Consider the following 19,883-nt stretch of genomic DNA (forward strand, 5'->3'; position numbering starts at 1 on the left):
GGAAAGGTATGTGTTTCTATCTTTCTCCTTGGCTGAGAAGTGCCTTAAATACAGGGGTACAATTTATTGCACAAAATCAAATACCAGAGTTGGAGCCCACGTAAACAGTTCTGTTCTCATCCTCGGATCCACCCCCTCCGCATGGGATGACTCCTGGTGGCCGGACACGCTGGAAGCTGCCCCGACACCCACCAACCACGCACACAACCTGGGGTTCATTCTTGACTCCACGCACTCTATGACCCGGCAAGTTAATGCTGTTTCCTCCTCCTGCTTCAACACCCTCCGCATGCTCCGATAGATCTAGAGATGGCTCCCCACCAAAACCAGAAGGACGGTCACCCCAGCACTCGTCAGCAGCAAGCTGGACTACGGCAACGCCCTCTATGCAGGAACCAAAGCCACATTCCAGAAGAGACTCCAACGCATACAAAATACCTCTGCACACCTCATCCTCGGACTCCCTCACCACAGCCACATCACCACCCACCTGAGAGACCTGCACTGGCTCGCGGTCAACAGGAGGATCACCTTCAAGCTCCTCACCCACGCTCACAAAGCACTCCCCTGCCCCGGACCCGCATACCTTAACGAACGACTGTCCTTCTACACCCGAACCCCCAGCTTCGCTCCACCGACCTCGACCTCGTCCCACGCATCCACCGCACCCTCCCCGCCCACCTGCAGCAGGCCCAGGACCCGCTGACCTTCAGGAGACTTCTCAAGACCTGGCTGTTCGACTAGTAGCTGCTTCCCCCGCCCCCATAGCGCACTGAGACCCTCACGGGTGAGTAGCGCGGTCTACAAATTTCTTGATTGATTGATTAGGTAGAGATATGAGCAGAGAGACAAGGCTGGCATCCCTCTACATATGTGAACATGTAAGATCTCGAAGTCGAGCTCATTAAAGCAACGCAGCACCAGCTTGTAAGGCGCTTCTCCGCCTGGTATTTTGAAATATACCGGGCAAGGACTCAAATAATTAAGCGCGAAACATAATATGTGGGCGAGAGTCCTTGTAAAAAATAGGAGTGTTTTTTTGTTTCTTAGTCCCTGGAGTCTGGAAGACAAAGAAGAATTAACCCCTTGCATGCTCATGACGGAACGGTTCCGTCATCAGCGTCGGTGCTCCGGTGCTGATGACGGAACATTTCCGTCATGAGCCAATACGGTTTTAAACCCTTCAGCACTGCAGCGAAACTCGCGCAGCACTGAAGGGGTTAAGAAGAGGTCACCTCTATTTTGATTCAGTTGTGTTTACCCTGGGGAAATGAGGTACTGCAGTACGTATCTTTCCTCAAGTCCTCTTTTGGGTCATATTTCCTTGTTGCTAGTCTGCTCTGGGTTTTAACCACACTCCTGAGTAATGGGATTATGGGTGGGTGGTGGTTGCTTTGCCCCCATGTTAACGCTTTACTGGGATAAATAAATGTCCTTCTTGTTCATAATATTTATTTATTTATTAATGAATTTATTTAAGAAGCTTATATAGCTCGCCGCTACCCAAAAGGGTCTCCCAGAGCTATTGGCGGACCTATAGCGAGGGCACAGCAAGTCGAATGCCTAAGGTAGCAATGGCTCAGTCAGGGCAGTTGAAGAGCATAGTTTTTAAGTTCTTACGGAAATGAAGCAATGAGTTACAGGATCTGTGAGCTACCGGAAGAGAAATCCAGAGTTTTGGACCTAAAATGGAGAAGGAGCACCCCTTAAGACAAGCTCTGCGAAACCTAAGCACAGTAAACAGTGCGAGGTTAGCTGATCTCAGTGCTAGGGCAGGGACATATGGAGACATTAGCTATTGGCTATATGAAGGAGCAAGGCTGTGTCCGATACGAAACATGTAAAATAAGGCCTTGAACTTAATCCGTTTGTCAACCCTCAGCCAGTGAAGTTTGTGAAGCAAGGGAGAGACAGAAGAATATCTCCGCAATCGGAAAAGCAGGCGTGCGGTTGCGCTCAGGATGGTCTGCAAGCGATGAGTCAAGGCTGTATCCGCACCTAGATACGGTACATTCCCATAGTCCAAAATGGATGTTACCAAGGCCTGTAGCAATGTTCTCTGAAAACTTAGAGGAATCAGCCAGAGTATTTTCTTGAGCCATTTCAGGATGGAAAAATAGAGGTTGTAAGCTTGGAGGCCTGCGGTGTCAGGGAAAGATTTTTATTGATAATAAAACCGAGATTCTTAACCTTATCCACCAGTGCAGGTAAAGGCTCCAGTATGATGTGCCATTGGCTGACTCCCCAAAGTTCAGGGCTATTTCCCAGGATCAGGACTTCAGTTTTATTGCCATTCAGTTTGATGGCATTTCTGTTCTTCCAGAGGGCGACATTTTCCAGGTCTTGCCTGAGAAGGGAAGGATCCTTGTTTTGAGCATCAGATAGTGAGAAAATAATCTGAGTATCATCTGCATACGAAAATAGGGTGACACCAGAGTCTTCAATCACTTCCATCGAGCAGCGTAGGAAAATGTTAAAAAGCAGAGGGCTCAGAATAGAACCCCGAGGAATCCCAGAGGTCAGTGTCAGAGTAGTGGAAATGCTGTTTGCTGATGAGACCTGAAATGTTCGATCTTTCAAAAATGAAGATACCAATTCAAGGCAATGCCGGCAATTCCTTCAGACTCCAATCTATCCACAAGAGTGGAATGTGAGACCGTATCGAAGGCTGCACTTAAATCGAGGAGGATAAGGGCAGCTGTCCCACCAGAGTCGAGTTCTTGCCTCAGATATTCTGTAACTCCAAGTAGGTCCGATTGGATGCTGTGGCCCAACTTGAACCCAGACTGGGATTAAAGCAGCAGGTTGTGGGCAGTAGCAAAGGAGGAGAGGTGAGTATTGACATGTTTCTCCAAAATGTTGGAGAAAATAGAGAGAAGCGAAATTGGCCTAAAGTTAAACCAACACTGAGGGTCCAGGTCCTTTCTTGAGCAGAGGGAGTACCAAAGCATGCTTCCAGTTCTGAGACACTACACCCGTGATCAGGGAGGAATTAAGGAGATCCAAAACTTCTGTGAGGGACGCCTTCTCAAGCAGTCTAAGTATTGAAGGTGGGAAGGGATCAAGTAGGGAGCTTATAGTGATAATAATAATAGTTTGGTACTGCTGCACTGACATGGTGGTGAAAAAAGTGTTGGTAGAGTTGAGAAGTTGAACAATTTGGAGGTCAAATTAGCAATTTTAAGGATTAAGTGAGTGCCTCTGGGCCAGGGGTAGTTTGGTTGAACAGTAAGGGCTTACTCCAGAAGGTACAGAAGTTGAACATGCAAATACAGTAGGATGCAGCAGATAAGACTGAATATTAAGTTAGAGCCGTGATTGCAAGGAAGGTTGGGCTGGTAGTTATGAAGGGCAACTTAAAATATGGTATATGTACTTCCAACCCCTAAAAAAAACATAAGGCTCTGGAACCTTCTTGAGGAGAAATGGGGCCCCAACAGGTTACACACAATGTAGGCACAATGCACAAGATTTTGAAAAATCATGGAGTTCTATGCCAATGTTATCCTCGACTACAAAGTGACAAGAAAAGAAAATTCAGCATTCAGCAAACTTGTGAACCAGTGCAAGCAGTTTCTCCACTGACATACTTCATCTTTTTCTATGGAATGTTTCAAGAACTGCTAAACAGAAGTAGACTTGCGCGCTCTCTTGACTCTGGGCCTATAAAATTCACAAGGAGTTTGGACAGCTTTCTGGCCACAATTTAAGGCCCCGCCCATATGGTGTGCACAAACAGTAAACTTGATTAAAAACAAACCACAATAAGAGTTAACAAACTTTCAAAAACCAAAGAATAATGAAAAATCCCACGTGATGTTACCCTACAAAGGGGAAGAGTTCAAAAGGTCATAAGTCAAGAACCATAGGTCAAAGACTGAAGGTGGTGGGCAACAATGTCATCTCACGGCAGTTGGTTTACTGGCTTTTGATCTCAGAGCACGACCTGGATCCCAACTAGGGGTTAGAAACCTTGGATGTAAATTCCATGCCAACTTAAAAGTTAACTCCAAATCTCCTCTTTTGTATCAGCCTGGCACAGGATCCTGTGTAGCCCTAGGCTTATCCTTCCACTTCTATCGATAGACACTCAGAGAAGCTTAGTCTCTGCATCAAATGGGTGTTGCTTAGACCATTGTGAATCCTTATGTGGTGTGGTGTCTAAACAGCAGCTTAATAGTTTGCAAGCTGCACAAAAGCCAATCTTGCTTAATCTTATTTGCCTTCCATTTTCAAGAGGACTGATCTAAAATCCATGAGCACTGTACACAGATGCATCCACAGAGATGCTCCCTTATTCTAGAAATCAAGCTTTAAATTGTACTGGTCACCCGGCTACGTTGTTCTTCTAATTTTAATCTTTTAGCTACATGTCTCAGGAAAGCTTTTTCAAGTGGAAAACTAATCTCTTACTTGGCAGCTCATCAATGCAATCAGGTCCATTCCTGTCTTGTCTCGTCTTAGGAAAAAGCTTGAGACCTTCCTTTTCAGCCTTAAACGTACCTTTGTTCAGTCAAGCTCTATAGATAGCACGAAGAGAGCGCTGGGTGTGTAGGTACTCAATACATTTCCTCAGCATTAAACTGCTGAGAAGTCACTCAGACAAAATCTTTAACAGAATGTGTGTACAGAGTCTGTTTGGCAGATTTTGTCTGGGGTTTTGACTCAGAAGAGCAAACAGTCAGCACAGTATTTGCCAAACTGTATTCTGCATGTTATGCCAGACATCTGGTAAACAACAAGAGTGTCTGACAGAGGAGCTACCAAAATCTGATACTTTCAGATGGTCACATCCAAAACAGTGCAGAATTCACTGATTTCATCTGTAAACGACCTTCACAGTGTGAGTAACAGTGAAGTGTGGTCCAATATGCTTTTATGCTGTAAACACATCTTACAGTATAGAAATAAGCAGAGTAGTTTGGACTGATTGTCTCTTATGCAATGCCCTTCACAGTGTGAGTAAAAAGTAGTGCAGCGTGCACAAATTGTGCCTTTTGCCAATGCCACACATTCTCTAGGGTTGAATACTGTAATGATTTCCACCTAGGAATAGCAAAGCACCAACTTCATAGACTTCTACTTTTCAAAAAACCAACCTGTGAGATCTGAGACTTTAGCTTTGCATCATACAAACCTTACTGGCTTTCAGTTACTAGGGGGATTTTCTCCAAAGTTCTTTCATTAGTACATAAAAGTCAGCTTTATACTTCTTAAAAATAATGTGACTAAACACTCCTTATTGTCTGTTTCGTTCTTCTGTCTCTAACCTTCTCTGCATTCCCGGTTTCCACTAAGCCTATTTTGGATTTAGGTAATTTTTAGTCTTAGCCCATTAACTGTGGAATCAACTGCAGGCAGACCTATATTCTACCTCCTCCTACCTACATTCTTATATGAAGCTCATAACCCACCTTTCCTTGAGATTTGGCACTGTTTAGGATAGTCCCAAAAGACCTTTAAGTGATCTACAAATATCCATTTAGATTTGATATGGTGGTAAAAGGAATAGCAATCTTCACAGATTTCTCACAGAGAGGAAAAGCAGTGCAGTGTGCACAGATTTTAATAGTGTAATAACATTAATTGCGCACCGATTCAATAACAAGTGTTGTTCCCTGTGTTATAGTTTTTTATTTTCTGCCTCTACCTCATACTATTCACATGGAGTATGTCTACAAGACGTATAGTCTGATATTTAGTGGAAAGAAAAAGTCCTCCTTTATTGAATGTTTATGTATGTATTGTTTTTATTTCTAGAGTGAACAATACTGTTTTTAACCTCAACTTTGTCCTGTAGAAGGTGGTGTCAACCAGTTTTAGTCCACCGAAACGCAGCGTTGACAACTGTTTTGTTCTGTATTGCTTTATCATTCAAAATTAAATGTATGCTTTTACTTTGGAGACTTACCTGAACACGATTGACTATTATTACATATGTAGCTGTGAATAAAATTGAAATATTGTTCTTTGCCTATGATGAAATGCTAAATACGGGTTAAATTATAATTGATGTGTGGATATTGGATCACTATACATATGGGAGATTATCTATTATAACACTGTCTGTGGTCTCTCCTGTAAACAGATATTATGAATTATTTATTTAAAAAAATGTTTTATATTTTAAATGTTGTATATAAAATATTTTTTTACTAAAAATAAGCCTGATAGTCGCATGTCTTGTATGTGTGTGAATAGTGTGAGGTGCACAGCAGAAGGTGCCTACCTGAGCAGAGACCTGTGCAGACGTGTCCAGGCTCTCTCCTCCTCCTGGGGGTCTGGGGGGTGGAGGGGAAGCTCCTCTGAGGGTCCCACGCGGAAAATATGACACAAAAGAAGATGGTGAACGTGTGTTCAAAAGAAAATGGCGGAAATTATGTCATCCTCCGACACTGGTGCTGTCCCTGCTGCCTGTGACCCGGAAATGGATCCCAAGTTCCCTTTCACTCGAAGGTTGTCGAGAAATGCGCGGACTGACCAATCGTGAGGAGTGTCAGACACTACTCTTCTGCACATGCGCAGACTGACAAATTATGGGAATGGACGAGGAAGGTCCTCTGCACATGCGCAGACTGCCCAATGACGGAGAAGGTCAGACACTGCTCCTGCGCACATGCGCAGACTGCCGCTGTCATGGCTGGGTGTATAGGAGCCTGTTTTGGGTTCACACAAATGAGGCAGAAACTCGCAGGAGGCTGGAAAGTGTTTGTGAGAGAAACTTAAGAGGTAACAAGGCTTTCTCACCAGGAATCCTCTTATTTCACCGGATTCCCCCACCCTGCACTGCATGTGAGAGACAAACACCAAACATCACCCCCCCTCCCTCTCCCCAAGATGAGGCCCAGACAGACCTGTAAAGATCATCCAGGTGCGGCAGTAGAGTAATATGTTGTTTATTGCTAAGACAACACACCAAGGCTGCGGTCACAGGAATAGCTGATGTCAACTGACCTCAGGTGACAACTGTCAAAACCAACTGTCAAAACCAACTGCCAGCTGTAACGTTCCAGCTGATTACAACCAATCAGGTGCGGGGCATAGCAAGCGCGAGCAGGGGTGAGGGAAAGGGAAGAAGGGTACAGATACAACACATCTCCATCCCTAAAATGGAGAAAGTATGGGAAACGCGCGGCCATTACTCAGTGCTTCTTGCGCCGCGCTACTCACAAACAAAGTCTTCATATTTATTGGGTTTGCTTAACCCGTTGGCTGCTGCCGTCACCCATTGACCGACGGCAGCACTACCTCGCTGGTGCTACCGTCGGCCAATGGCCGACACAACCGCGCCCGTTTTTTAAAACGGCCGTACTGCCGCAAAAAAGCGGAAGCAGCCAACGGGTTAAAACCCGACCAAAGCTACTGGTGCTGGCTATTGCTCTACTAGTGTCACTTTCGGGCATACTCGTAGGAGGTGCCAAATGTCCTTCATCACATGGTAGTGATTTTTACAGTCTCTTTGTTGTATGTGTTGGAATCTCCTTCATGCCCCACAGGTTCTTCTTGTTCCTCACCTGATTCATAGACATCATCCGTGTCCAGGAATATCTCGGACGCGTCACTACTGATGTCTCTCCTTTCACCAATGGATTCCACATTCTGAATTTCATTTGTTCTGTGGGTTTCTTTGTCGCTGTAGTGTTCAGAATCTGAATCTTCATATTCCCGTTGTGACCTCTTTTGCACATATTTCTCCTCTATGGATTTGGTTTTACTCTCTTCCTGTGGATTGACATCCCTATTGTGACAGACTGATATCGCTGATGCATGCCACACTCTTCCATCACTGAGTAGAATTGCAGAAAACCTCTTTTACTTCAAGCGGTGCCGTAAACCCGTTTCACCTTTGGTAACGTGTCCGCTTTTCTTTATTCTTACTCTGTCTCCAACTATTTTACTTCGTATGCAGCTTGTGCATGTTTTATCCTTTTTCTTATTGTATCCACAGACCACTCCTTTTCCTTTGCTGACTTCATCCATCCAATGTTGTCCTTGCAGATAGGGGTTCTTTTTTTTTTTTAATTTCTGTAATTTTTTATTGTATATAAAAAAATATATATTTACATGGAGCACGGAGTATACGAGAGTGGAGGAAAAAGGAGAAGAGAAAAGGCAGAAGGAAGAAAAAAGAGAAGGGCGCCCAGGGCGGGGGGTGGGAAAAGGGGGGGGGGTGTTGGCCACCGTCGTTCCGTGGCTTTGTTCGAGTGTCAGTTTCAAAGTTCATTTTCCATGTCCAACTTGTCGTCATATCCTGTTGTCCCTTCCGCGGTGTACATTTGGTGTTCTTGGCCCACGCCCCGGACGAAGGGGGGGATAGTAGATAGAAGTGAGAGAAAGAGTGGAGGAGCCTTGCGTATTGGTTTCTTTCTGTTGGCGTGTGGATCTGCAGAGTGCAGCCTTCTGCGGGCGTTGATATTCTTGCCTATGGGGGTTTCTGCGAGGATAGGTAGAGGTCAAGGCGTTCCCACATGTTTGCCTGCCTATGAGTTTTCGGCGTGTGTTTCGCTGTGATGTTGTCCGCCCCCCTTAGGAACGTGACCCAGTTTAGCCATGCCTTAGGTGCAGCCTTTGAGGTGTCCTTCCAGTTACTTAGGACTATTTTGACTGCAGCCGTCAACAGTAGGTCAATGAGGTCGCGTTCCTCTTTTGTTGTGATGGACGGGGATGTGAAACCTAGGGCTAGACTCGGGAAATCTATGTGTATGGCTACTCCGGTGATCTCTTTGATAAGTATCCCAATTCTGTCCCAGAATCCCCTGATCTTAGGGCAGCTGATAAGCAGGTGTTCTAGGTCTCCCTTCTCACTGTCACAGTTCCAGCATGTATCGCTATCTCGGATCCCCAAAGCGGACAGGCGGGCCGGTGTCCAGTATGCCTTATGTACTAGCCAGTATTTGGCCTGGTTTAGCGTTGCAGTTATTTTTTTTCTAGAAGTTGATCTCCATAGTTCCGCTTTCTCGTTCTCGCTGAGTTCCTTTCCTGCTGCACCTCCCCAGAAATCTGTAAGCTTATCATTGAGTTTAGTCTTTTGGGGGCGGAGTGTTTTGTAGAGGTGTGCTACTTGGTGTCCTAGTGTATTGAGACTAGTTGCCAGTTGTGTGAGTGATGATGTTCGGTTGTGAAGGTTCGCCTTTCTGATTGCTACTTTAATTTTCAGAAAGTTGTAGAGCTCTATGGATTGTAGGTTGTGGGTCTCCTTGAGGGTGTCAAATGTTGTATACTCGCCTTGCTTTTGAAGGTCTTGGGCAGTGGATATGCCATGTTTGTAACATTCGTGCATGTCTAGAACCCTATCCATATATCTTAACTTAGGGTTGTACCAGATGGACTCTGATTGTCCTACCTTAATGCTTGTTGTCAGGAGTTTGTCAACACTTAGGAGCGCTAACTTCGTGTTCTTTAGGACTGGGTTGTCCTTGGCTGCTGGGTGTCGGGTTTCGGTGAGTAGGGCGATGGGGTTCATGCCCTTTAGAAGTCCTCGTTCGAGTGTGAGCCATGCTGGGGTGTATTCCTGTCTTGGGCCTAGCCAGTGTAGCCCCTGTCTGGCTATGCAGGCTACCTGGAATCGTTTGAAGTTAGTTATGTTTAGCCCACCCTGGTCTTTTGAGAGTCTAAGCTTGTGCAGGCTTATTCTGGGTTTTTTCACCCTCCACAAGAGGTTGTTCAGTATTTTGTCTAGCCTCTTGTGGAAGTCTTCTGTGTTGGTGAGTGGGAGCATAGTTAGCATGTAGTTGACCATAGGGGTGAGCATCATTTTTATTGCTTCTACTCTTCCCCACCATGTTGTAAATCTTGGGGACCACCCCTCTACTTTATCTTTGATTTTCCGGATTGTTGCTTGTTCATTCTGGTCTAGTGTCGTTCTTAGGTCTCTCTCAAAGAGGATGCCTAGGTATTTTATGGGCTTCTGTTGCCAGGTTAGTCCAGACGTTCCTAGTACAGTTCTTGTCGTGTGGATGTTTAGAGGTTTGCACTCAGATTTGTCTGTGTTGAGTTTGTACCCTGATACCTGCGCGTATTTTTCGATATTGTCAGTCAGTGCCTTGATTGATCTTTCTGGGTCTTCCGTGACTATTAGTACGTCATCGGCGTATGCTGCTAGCTTGAATGTTTCTCCTCCTATAGGTATCCCCGCTATGTCCTCGTTTGTTCTTATCATCGTGAGGAGCGGTTCTATAGCTAATAGGAACAGTGCTGGTGAGAGTGGGCAGCCTTGTCTTGTTCCCCTGCCTAGGTGTAGTGTGTCTGATGTGCCTCCGTTGACCACCACCCGCGCTTTGGGGTTGTTGTATAGAGCCATCACCATCCCTCTGTAGTTTGGCCCTAACCCGAATTTCTCCATGCAGTGGTCTAAAAAGGGCCATGAAACCCTGTCGAAAGCCTTCTCGGCGTCCAGGGCAATCATGACAGCAGCGTTGTTGCTTCGGGATGAGTGGTTGATTATGTGGCAAAGTAGTCTGGTGTTGTCATGGGACATACGGTTTTTGATGTAGCCCACCTGAGAGTTGTGTATCAGTTTTGGTAGGTACGCATTGAGTCTGTTGGCTAGTATCTTTGCGTATATCTTGCCGTCTACGTTTATGAGGGAGATCGGTCTGAAATTCTTCGCCTCATTCGTTTCCTTCCCTTCCTTAGGTATTACAATTATGTTTGCTTCAGCCATTGAGGTTGTCATACGTCCAGTCTGGACACATTCCGTGAATACTTGTTTCAGTGTATGTTTTAGAGTGAGCAAATATTGCTTGTAAAAGGCCGCTGTGAAGCCATCCGGCCCCGGTGCCTTATTGTCTTTGAGGTTTGCCGTGGCTTCCTCTATCTCATCCTCCATTATGGGCTGCTCTTGGATGTTACGTTCTCGGTCTGATAGTGTAGGTGTGGTTATGCCTCCTAGCAGCTCCTTTCCCCCATCCTCCTTGAGTGTGTCGTCCCTGGTGTACAATTCCTCGTAGAAGGCTGTGAAGACCTCTAGGATGTCCCTGTTTGCAGTGTGGGACTTGCTATGTCTATCTTTGATTGCGTCTATTGTGTGCTGTTTCTGTTTACCTTTTAGGTATGACACTAGGTTTTTGCCTGCCTTGTTTGCAGTACAGAGGTTGATGGACTTGTATTTGTTAATCCAGGTCCCTGCCCTCTCACTCAGTATTCTGTTGAGTTCGTACTTCCGTCTGGTGAGGTTCGTGAGTGTGTTGCTATCTTCCATTTTGGCTATGTGGCTGTTCTCCAGCTCCTTAATCTCTTTCTCTAGATCTTCAATTCTCTTGTTCCTTCCTCTGTTCATCCTGCCCTTAATGGTCATTACAGTGCCCCTGATGGTGGCTTTTAGGGCGTCCCATAGTACTTCCCTGTTTGTCTCTGGTGTGTCATTTATTAGAAGGTATTCCTTTATTGCCTCTTCTATCTCAGCCTTCGCTTGGGGGTGTTGGAGTAGGCTATCATCGAATCTCCATCTGCGTGATGGCTTATCGTTGTGCTTGCCTGATAGCGTTAGGCTTATGTGTGAGTGGTCTGATACTGATCTGGGGCCTATCTCCGTGTGGTCTATAAGGTGGGTGTGTGTTTCTGACATTAGGATATAGTCTATCCGGCTGTATGAGTTGTGTGGGTTGGAGTAGAATGTGTATTCTCTGGCATCCGGGTTGCTTAGGCGCCATGGGTCTTTCAGTTTTAATTTGGAGCATAGGTTCTTTAGGATGCTGGGATTGGTTGCTGACTGGCTGGGTCTGTGTGGGTGTTTGTCGATGGATGGGTCGAGGACCTGGTTCATATCCCCCGCGACGATCAGTAGGTCGTCATGCGGTAGGGTGTACAGTTGTGCTCCTACCCCTTCCCACAATTGTTTGTCCTCGCAGTTGGGGCCGTATATGTTCGCTACGTGAAATGTCTCTCCCGCTCTTCTTAGTGTGGTCACAATTGTTCTTCCTTGGGTGTCTGCCTGTGAGTCTACCACTGCTATGTTGGACTTTCTGCTGATGATTGTTACCACCCCGTTCTTCTTGTTCTGCGCAGGTGATCCCACTACCTCCCCTATCCAGTTTGCGCTAATGCGCCTGATGTCTGCTGCTTCTAGTCTCGTTTCTTGGAGCACATACATGTCGCTTTTTTGTTTCCTGAGGTGTTCGAGTATCTTCCTCCTTTTCACTGGGCTGTTGAGACCCTTGACGTTTAGGGACACTATCTTAATATCGGCCGTGATGCTGCTCTGGTTGCTACTCTGGTTGTTGTGTGTCATTTGTGCATCTCTATATTTCGCTGCTTGTGTGACCCCTCTCTGTGCGCCTTTTGCATCTGTGGTATGTGTGGATCTGTGTCTCTACGCCTGCATACGCATTTGCTGCTCCAGGATGTGGGTGTATGGAGAGAAAAATAGTAGGAAAAGAGAAAGTGATAGTAAATAGACCCATGTACATGCTTCCAGCACCCCCCCCCCCGTCCCCCCTCCTCCTCCCTCCCCTCCTCCCCTTCTCTTTCCTCCCCCCGCCCTCCCATACTTGCTGATTGGGTGTGCGACGACAAAGTTCCTCTGCCCTGCATCATCCCTGAGGTAGAGTTTGTTCTTCCTTGGTGTAGCCATGAGGTACTTGGGGGAAAAAAAAAAAAGAAAAAAGAAAGCACAAAGCCCAGTCTGCATCCTTCCCTGTGGATCGCCGGGCGTGGTGAAAACAGACCTGGCGTGCCATGTTGTGTCTGTTTGGGTTTAGTTCAGTTTTGCCTGTCCTGAGCCTGATGAGGTATATATGTTGTTTTGTCATTTTGGTCCGCAATGTACCTTACTCCAGATGTCCGTTCTCTTCGGGTGAGGCACTTCTCTTTGCTGCTAGAGGGTTCTTTGTTTGCTCCATCTCTTCTACTGGTGGTCCTCGCAGATAGTTCCTTAGGTCCCCTGGACAGTCGAAAAACATTGTCTTCCATTTGTCTGTTACTTTAAACCGGGCTGGTGCAACAAAACTGAAAGTGGCACCTCTTTTATGCAGGGCTTCTCTGAGGGCCAGGAAACCCTTTCTTAGCTCTACTTTTGGCTTTGAGTAGTCTTGGGTTAGGACGATTTTGCTCTCTTCCCACGTAAGGTTTTGATGTTTCCTGGCATAGGCGAAGATAGCGTCTGTTTGGTTTGATCTGAGCGGGTTGCATATTATTGCCCTTGGCCCCTTGCCTGTCGTTGGTTTCCCTGCTGGTACTCTGTAGGCCTTTTGCACTTCGAAGCCTCTCTCAAAGGCGATGCCTGTGAGGAGGGGGATCATCTCTTCTAGCATGGCTGCACATGAACCCGCCTTATCTTCTGTCCCTTCTGGTATGCCCAGGATCCTTACATTACCTCTTCTTGCCCTGTCGTCCTTCTCCGTTAGCTGCTTTTGTATGTTTTTAGTGGCTTTCTGCAGCTCCGCTATGGCTTTGGTGTTTTCGTTTGTGTCGTCCTCCAGTGAGCTTATTCGGCTCTCAGCTGCCTCCATTCTTATGTTTGTGCTGTGGAGGTCTGCTCTTATAGCCGCCAGCTCGAGCTGCATGTTCTCCACTTTGAGTTTCGTCTCCTTTGCCACTGCATTGCCTTCGTTTATTTTCCTTAGGATGGTCTCAAGGGTGACTGCTTCGCCTCTGTTCTTAAGTGGAGATGCTTGGTTGTCTATTTTGGGCTTTTTCTGGTCGCCCATCGTCTTCCCTTCGTTGCCTGCCATTGACCCGATGCCCCTTCTGGATAGGATGTTGTCTAGCCGCCCCTCTGCTTGGACCACTTTAGGTATGTTTGTAGCTTTTGCCGCCAGTGTGTGGGTGCTTTGGATTCTATATCTGCTGGGTTCTCTGATATGCCTCGTTCTGGTCTTTGCCTTTGGCCCTGCCAGCGTGTGTTCTGTCTCGTTCGCGGCTGTTCGGCCGCCTGGTCTTTGCTCTGCTGGCGTTTTGTGTCTGGTGTCTCCCTTTCGCCGGCGTGATTCTGGTGGTCTGGTTGTATGGTGGGATTATGTGGCGGTCTTAGTTAGCCTCAGCTGATTTGTTAGGTTGCCTTTTCTGACGTGCGGAGTATGGTCTCTTGCCTAGGGGGGGTTACTTGCGGTCCGTGTCTTCTGCTGGTGTTTACCCCTTTAGTTCCACTTCCCCCCCTTTGTTTTTGCGGCGTTTTGTGTGCTCCCACGGCTCATTGCTCATTAGGGGGGGTGAGATCGCTCTCCGGTGGTCTGGTGGACTGGTGGACTGCGGCTCTCTGTGGGCTTCACCTCTTTCGGACAGAGTTGTCCGTATGGCCTTTTTGCTTCCCTAATTGTGTTTCCACCCCACCTATGCGCGCCTCTCTCCTGCTCGGAGGTTGTCGGGTCGGCACTGTCGGGCGCCTTCCAGCGTCGCTTTGACCTCCGTGAGGCTGGCCCCCGTGTGTTTCTCGGTGTTGGTCTCAGTGGCCGGCTGTAGGTACACACCGCCTTGCCCCGCCGCGCTGTCACCTGCTGCGCTCAGGGGATAGAGCTCCTCCCAGATAGGGGTTCTATCGCTCATAATTTCAAATGGGCTCACCAACTTTTTCTCACCTGGAGTGATTCTGTCCCCCCCACACCATTTTGTTTACTTCTTTCCGCCAACATTTTCCGTTTGCGTTTGCAAGTTGGATGGTTCCTTTTATCTCTATTAAATCTTTCCACAGCTCCATTTCCAGCCGGGTTGTACACTGAGGTTGTTTTATGGTTAATTCTGTTTCTATCCACAAACTCCTTGAAAGCTACTGAGGTGAACTGGCTTCCGTTGTCACTCCCCATAGTCTTTGGAATTCCTTCCCTTATGAATACTTCTTCCATGAATTTCAGTACATCGTTAGTGTCAACTTTTCCACATACTTTTATTTCTGGACACTTTGAGAGGTGATCCACCATAACAATTACATATACGGTTTCTTCTTGCCACTCCACAGGTCCCATTAAATCAATTCCAACCCTTTCCCATGGCATATTTGGGCACTTTAAAGGCTGGAGTGGAGGACGTAGGGTTGTTTGAGTTTTATCCGAATTCTCACATTCCATGCAGTTTCTTATGCTCCTCTCAATCTGTATGTCACATCCTGGCAACCAATACCAACATTTGATTCTGTTTTTTGTTTTGCTGATTCCCAAATGTCCTTCATGGCAGATATTTATTATTCTTTCCCTGAGTTCTTTAGGTGGCACCACTTTTCCTTCTCTCAAAATCAGGTTGTCTTCAACAGATAGTTCATTTCTAAGTTCCCAAAATACGCGCAATTCATTCTCAGCTTTGCTTTTCTTTGGCCATCCTTCCACAATGTATTTCATTATTTTTTGTAATTGTTCATCTCCAGAATATTCTCTACTCCATTCATCCTTCTTAATGGTTGGAAATTCCTCGTTGATACTTGCAACACATAGCTATTCCTCCGGTGCCTCACTTGCTGTATTCTTCAGAAGTAGTCTACTCAGGAAATCCGCTACCATGTTCTTTACTCCTGGTAGGTACTGAACTTCATAATTATAATCCAGTAGTTTGATGGATAGGCGTGCCAATCGTGGTGATGCACTGTATAATCCTTTCACCATAAGTACTTTTGTTAGAGGTTTGTGGTCACAGCTTAGGATTATTTTTCTTCCTCAAATGTATTGGCGGAAATGTTCCATTCCCCACACGCAAGCTAACGCCTCCCTTTCGATTACAGAGTATCTTTCCTCTGTTGCAGTTAGAGAGCGTGAGGCAAATGCTATAGCAATTTCCTTTCCGTTCTTTTCAATCTGTGTAAGAACTGCTCCAATACCTTTTCCGCTTGCGTCTGTGGTGATTGCACACTCCAGATGTCCATCAAATCCTTGCAAGGCTGGTGCCTCACACACTTCTTTTTTTAGTTGCAAAAAACTTCTTTCACATTCTTCAAGCCATTGGTATTTATTCTTGTTCTTCAATAGCTTCCTGATTTCATACGTTTTTTGCTGAAAAGTCCTTCACGAATTTCGAGTAGTATTCTACCAGTCCAAGAAATGCTCTGAGTTCATCTTTGTTGGTTGGCACTGGTGCATCTTTAATTGCCATTATGAGTTATTTTTTGGGCTTAATGCCTTCACTCGAAACCTCGTGACCTAGGTAGTTCACACAATTTTTCCTAAATTTACACTTTTTGTATTCTGCTGTTAATCCACATTTCTCCAACTTTTTCAGTACTTGTATTAGTTTATAGTCATGTTTAGCTTGATCTTTACCCATGACAAGTATGTCATCCTGGAAGATGAGTATACCTGTCATTCCTTTAAAGATTTATTGCATAAGTCTTTGGAATAGCGCTGCCGCAGACGCTATGCCAAATGGTACCCTTTTGAACCTGTAACACCTAAAAGGTGAGATGAATGTGGTGAGATGCTTACTGTCCGGATGTAGAGGTACCTGGTGATATGCCGCCGCCAGGTCAATAGTTGAAAAACACTCATGCCTTTGATGAGGGACAACATTTCGTTAATTCTTGGCAAGGGGTACTGGTCTATGAGGATGTTCTTGTTTAAGTCTTGTAGGTCCATGCATAACCTTAATTTTCCGTTAGGTCTTCTCGCAACTACCAAGGGTGCGACCCATTCAGCTGACTCTGTAGGCTCTATTATGTCAGCATCCAACAACTTATTGATTTCTTCTCTGTCTTCATCTCTCAGTGTTAAAGGTATCTGTCTCACTTTGTGTACGCATGGGGTGGCATTCTCTTTCAACTTGATCTGGTGCTGGAACCCTTTTAATTTTCCTATCTTTCCATCAAACACCCTTGGGAACCTTTCAACAAGGTCTTTTGTCGTTAATGTGTCTTGTCCAGGACTAACACGGGTTCAGGACTGTCAGGGTTTAGAGTGATGCCCAGTTTTCCCTTGTCCTTCCACCCTAATACGGATGGGCCAGTGGCTGCTACATACAATTTGCTTTTCATTTCTCTTTCTTTGAAGACAAAATTAAGTGTCCTGTAGCCAACCAGCTCAATCGGTTCTCCTGTATAAGTTTTTAACATTACATCCGTTTTTTTCATTTTGTTCCCCAGAACTTCTTTAAACTTATTGCACCACACCTCATGGTTTATTATCGTGCAAGGTGAACCAGAATCTGCTATTATTTCCATTTCCACGCCACCTATTGTCATTTTGCACAAAGGTTTTTTCTTGATTTTGTCATTACCTTCTTCATTTTCTTTGGTTACATCTGTTACATTAAGTACGCATAGATTGTATTCAGATTCATTTGATGATTCAGTTTCTATTTTCACCTCCTCTTGTACATACTTCACTTTTGCTTTTTCTCTTCTTATGCACGATTTTTGAAAATGGCCTATGAGTCCGCATTTATCACACTTGTTAATTGCAGGACAATTCCAATCATTTGCCAGGTGTTTGCTGCTACCACAATGATAACATTTCAATTCTTCTAACTTTTTACCGTAATTCCTCTGTTTTGGTCTGTCATTCCCTTTGCTTCTGTACTCATTTTTTTTTCTTTATGCCAATTATTTTTGCAACTACAGTTGATATGTCCTTTTTCTTTTTGTTTCGTTGATGACTTCTTTTGCACATCTTCCAGTTAATTCCGCTTTTTTTTACGATTTCAATAACGTGTTGCAGTGGCTTCTCACCCTTAGCCCACAGCGCATCTTGTATATTTGGATTGGCAGTGCACATAACGATTTGGTCTCTTATCAAGTCATCCTGCATATTTTCAAATTTGCAAGTTAATGCCAGGTTTTTCAATGCAGCAACATATTCTTCAACACTTTCTTCCTTTCCTTGTTTCCTTCTGTAAAACGTATATCTGTGAACTGCTACACAAGCAGTAGGTTTGTAATAGCCATCTAACTCTTCAATAGCTTCATTATACACATTCCTGTCCACTCCTTCTCGTGCTTTATTATTGAGGTTTTTGTATACTTCCAACCCCCCAACCCACAAACAATGTAATAGGATTTTTTTCTTTTCCTCGGTTTTCATAGGTTCATCATCTACTTCAAAAGTGGACACATAGTTTGCAAAATACTCCTTCCATGTTTCTCACTTTACTGATGGTGTTCCAGACCCTTTCAAAAATGGTTCTGGTGGCTGCAAGTTGTATTTATTGCTGTTTGCCATGTTGTGTCACCACAAATCACTTTCTTTATCACTTTTTATTTTGTTGTAAACTTATTGTTTCACACTCCCCTGAATTTTACAGTTAAATCTCCTTTTTGTTATTATATTCGTCTTGTGCTGCAAATATATATTTTCCCTCACAGGTTTTGTACATTCATACGTTTTTAGTTTTTATTTTTGTTCTTATTGTTATTGTTGATTTGCTATTCCGCTGTACAGTTAAGAACGTTTCGCCGAATGTGCCTTAATTTACTTAAGTAGCGCAGCTAACGCGTAACCTGCTTTGTGGCACAACGTTGTTTTAATTAATTTCATATCCAAGATGGCTTCGGGCGCGTCATAATACGTCACGCAGCCCTTCCCGCCACGCTTCTGTGGCGACAGAAATTGGCGCTCTTCCTAATGCTCATTGAACACCAAAGGCATAATACGCTCTTACTTTGCTTCGCCAGTTTTTTCACACGCCGCTAAGCTTAATCCCCCTAACACACGATACCAGCGGTCAACTTGGCAATCAACGTGCATCTGTTCTTCACTAAAGGTAAAAGCCTCCTTCTGTTCACTTCTTTTATTCCTCCACACAATTAGCTCTTTTCAGAAATTGTATTTTCACAAGCCTTATTCATTAAAATTTTCCAAAACAGTCCGACTTTCATTCGCTTGATGCTAGGATATTTTCCTAAATCTGTGAGACGTGTTCAATTAATTATCTCTCTCTTTTTTTTTCCTTACCGGAGAGTTCTTTTATCGCGTGTGTGTCACGGTGTGTTGTCCCCGACCTCGTCGCCAAATTGTAAAGATCACTCAGGGGCGGCAGTATAGTAATATGTTATTTATTGCTAAGACAACACACCAAGGTTTGCGGTCAAAGGAATAGCTGATGTCAACTAACCTCAGGTGACAACTGTCAAAACAAACTGTCAGCTTTAACGTTCCAGCTGATTACAACCAATCACGCGCGGGGCATTGCAAGCGCGAGCAGGGGTAAGGGAAAGGGAAAGGGAAGAAGGGTACAGATACAACAAAACCCCAAAAAAGAAGAAGCAGAAAACTAAAGAAAGAGGCAGAGCGAAACCCTGAATATTACACTTCGATTATTGATACAAAGGACAGAACCTGGAGGAGGTGGAGGGCCCAGAACCAAGGGAGCAGAGCTGAGCACCCCCAGACGAGACCAGGGCCCTGCCTACAACTCACTCACTCCCTGCACTGAAACTCACTCCCTGCACTGACACTCACTCCCTGCACTGACACTCACTCCCTGCACTGTCACTCACTCCCTGCACTGACACTTACTCCCTGCACTGTCACTCCCTCCCTGCACTGACACTCATTCCCTGCACTGACACTCACTCCCTGCACTGACACTCACTCCCTGCACTGACACTCACTCCCTTCCTGCACTGACACTCCCTCCCTGGACTGACACTCATTCCCTGCACTGACACTTATTCCTTGCACTGACACTCACTCCCTCCACTGACCTGAACCTTCACAAGAATGACCGAATCTATGTCAGCACTGACCTGACCGGTCACAAGAATTACAGAATCTTATGTCTCCACTTACCTGACCCGTCACAAGAATGACAGAATCTATGTCACCACTGACCTGACCCGTCACAAGAATGACAGAATCTATGTCACAATTGACCTGACCCGTCACAAGAATGACAGAATCTATGTCACCACTGACCTGACCCGTCACAAGAATGACAGAATCTATGTCACCACTGACCTGACCCGTCACAAGAATGACAGAATCTATGTCACCACTGACCTGACCCGTCACAAGAATGACAGAATCTATGTCACC

The 19,883-nt window shown here is 45.2% G+C and overlaps 1 long non-coding RNA gene across 1 annotated transcript in view; it reads left to right on the top strand.

The window, feature by feature from the left end:
• Positions 1-6,619: 6,619 nt before the first annotated feature.
• The window catches only part of LOC144808015 (uncharacterized), a 99,815-nt gene continuing 86,551 nt past the window's right edge, over positions 6,620-19,883 (top strand). The window contains exon 1 of the long non-coding RNA XR_013606569.1: positions 6,620-6,729. This is a non-coding gene — a long non-coding RNA (uncharacterized LOC144808015). The remainder of the gene's footprint in view (positions 6,730-19,883) is intronic.

This window comes from Lissotriton helveticus, chromosome 1_2 (assembly GCF_964261635.1).
Source record: "Lissotriton helveticus chromosome 1_2, aLisHel1.1, whole genome shotgun sequence".
Classification (NCBI taxonomy): domain Eukaryota; kingdom Metazoa; phylum Chordata; class Amphibia; order Caudata; family Salamandridae; genus Lissotriton; species Lissotriton helveticus.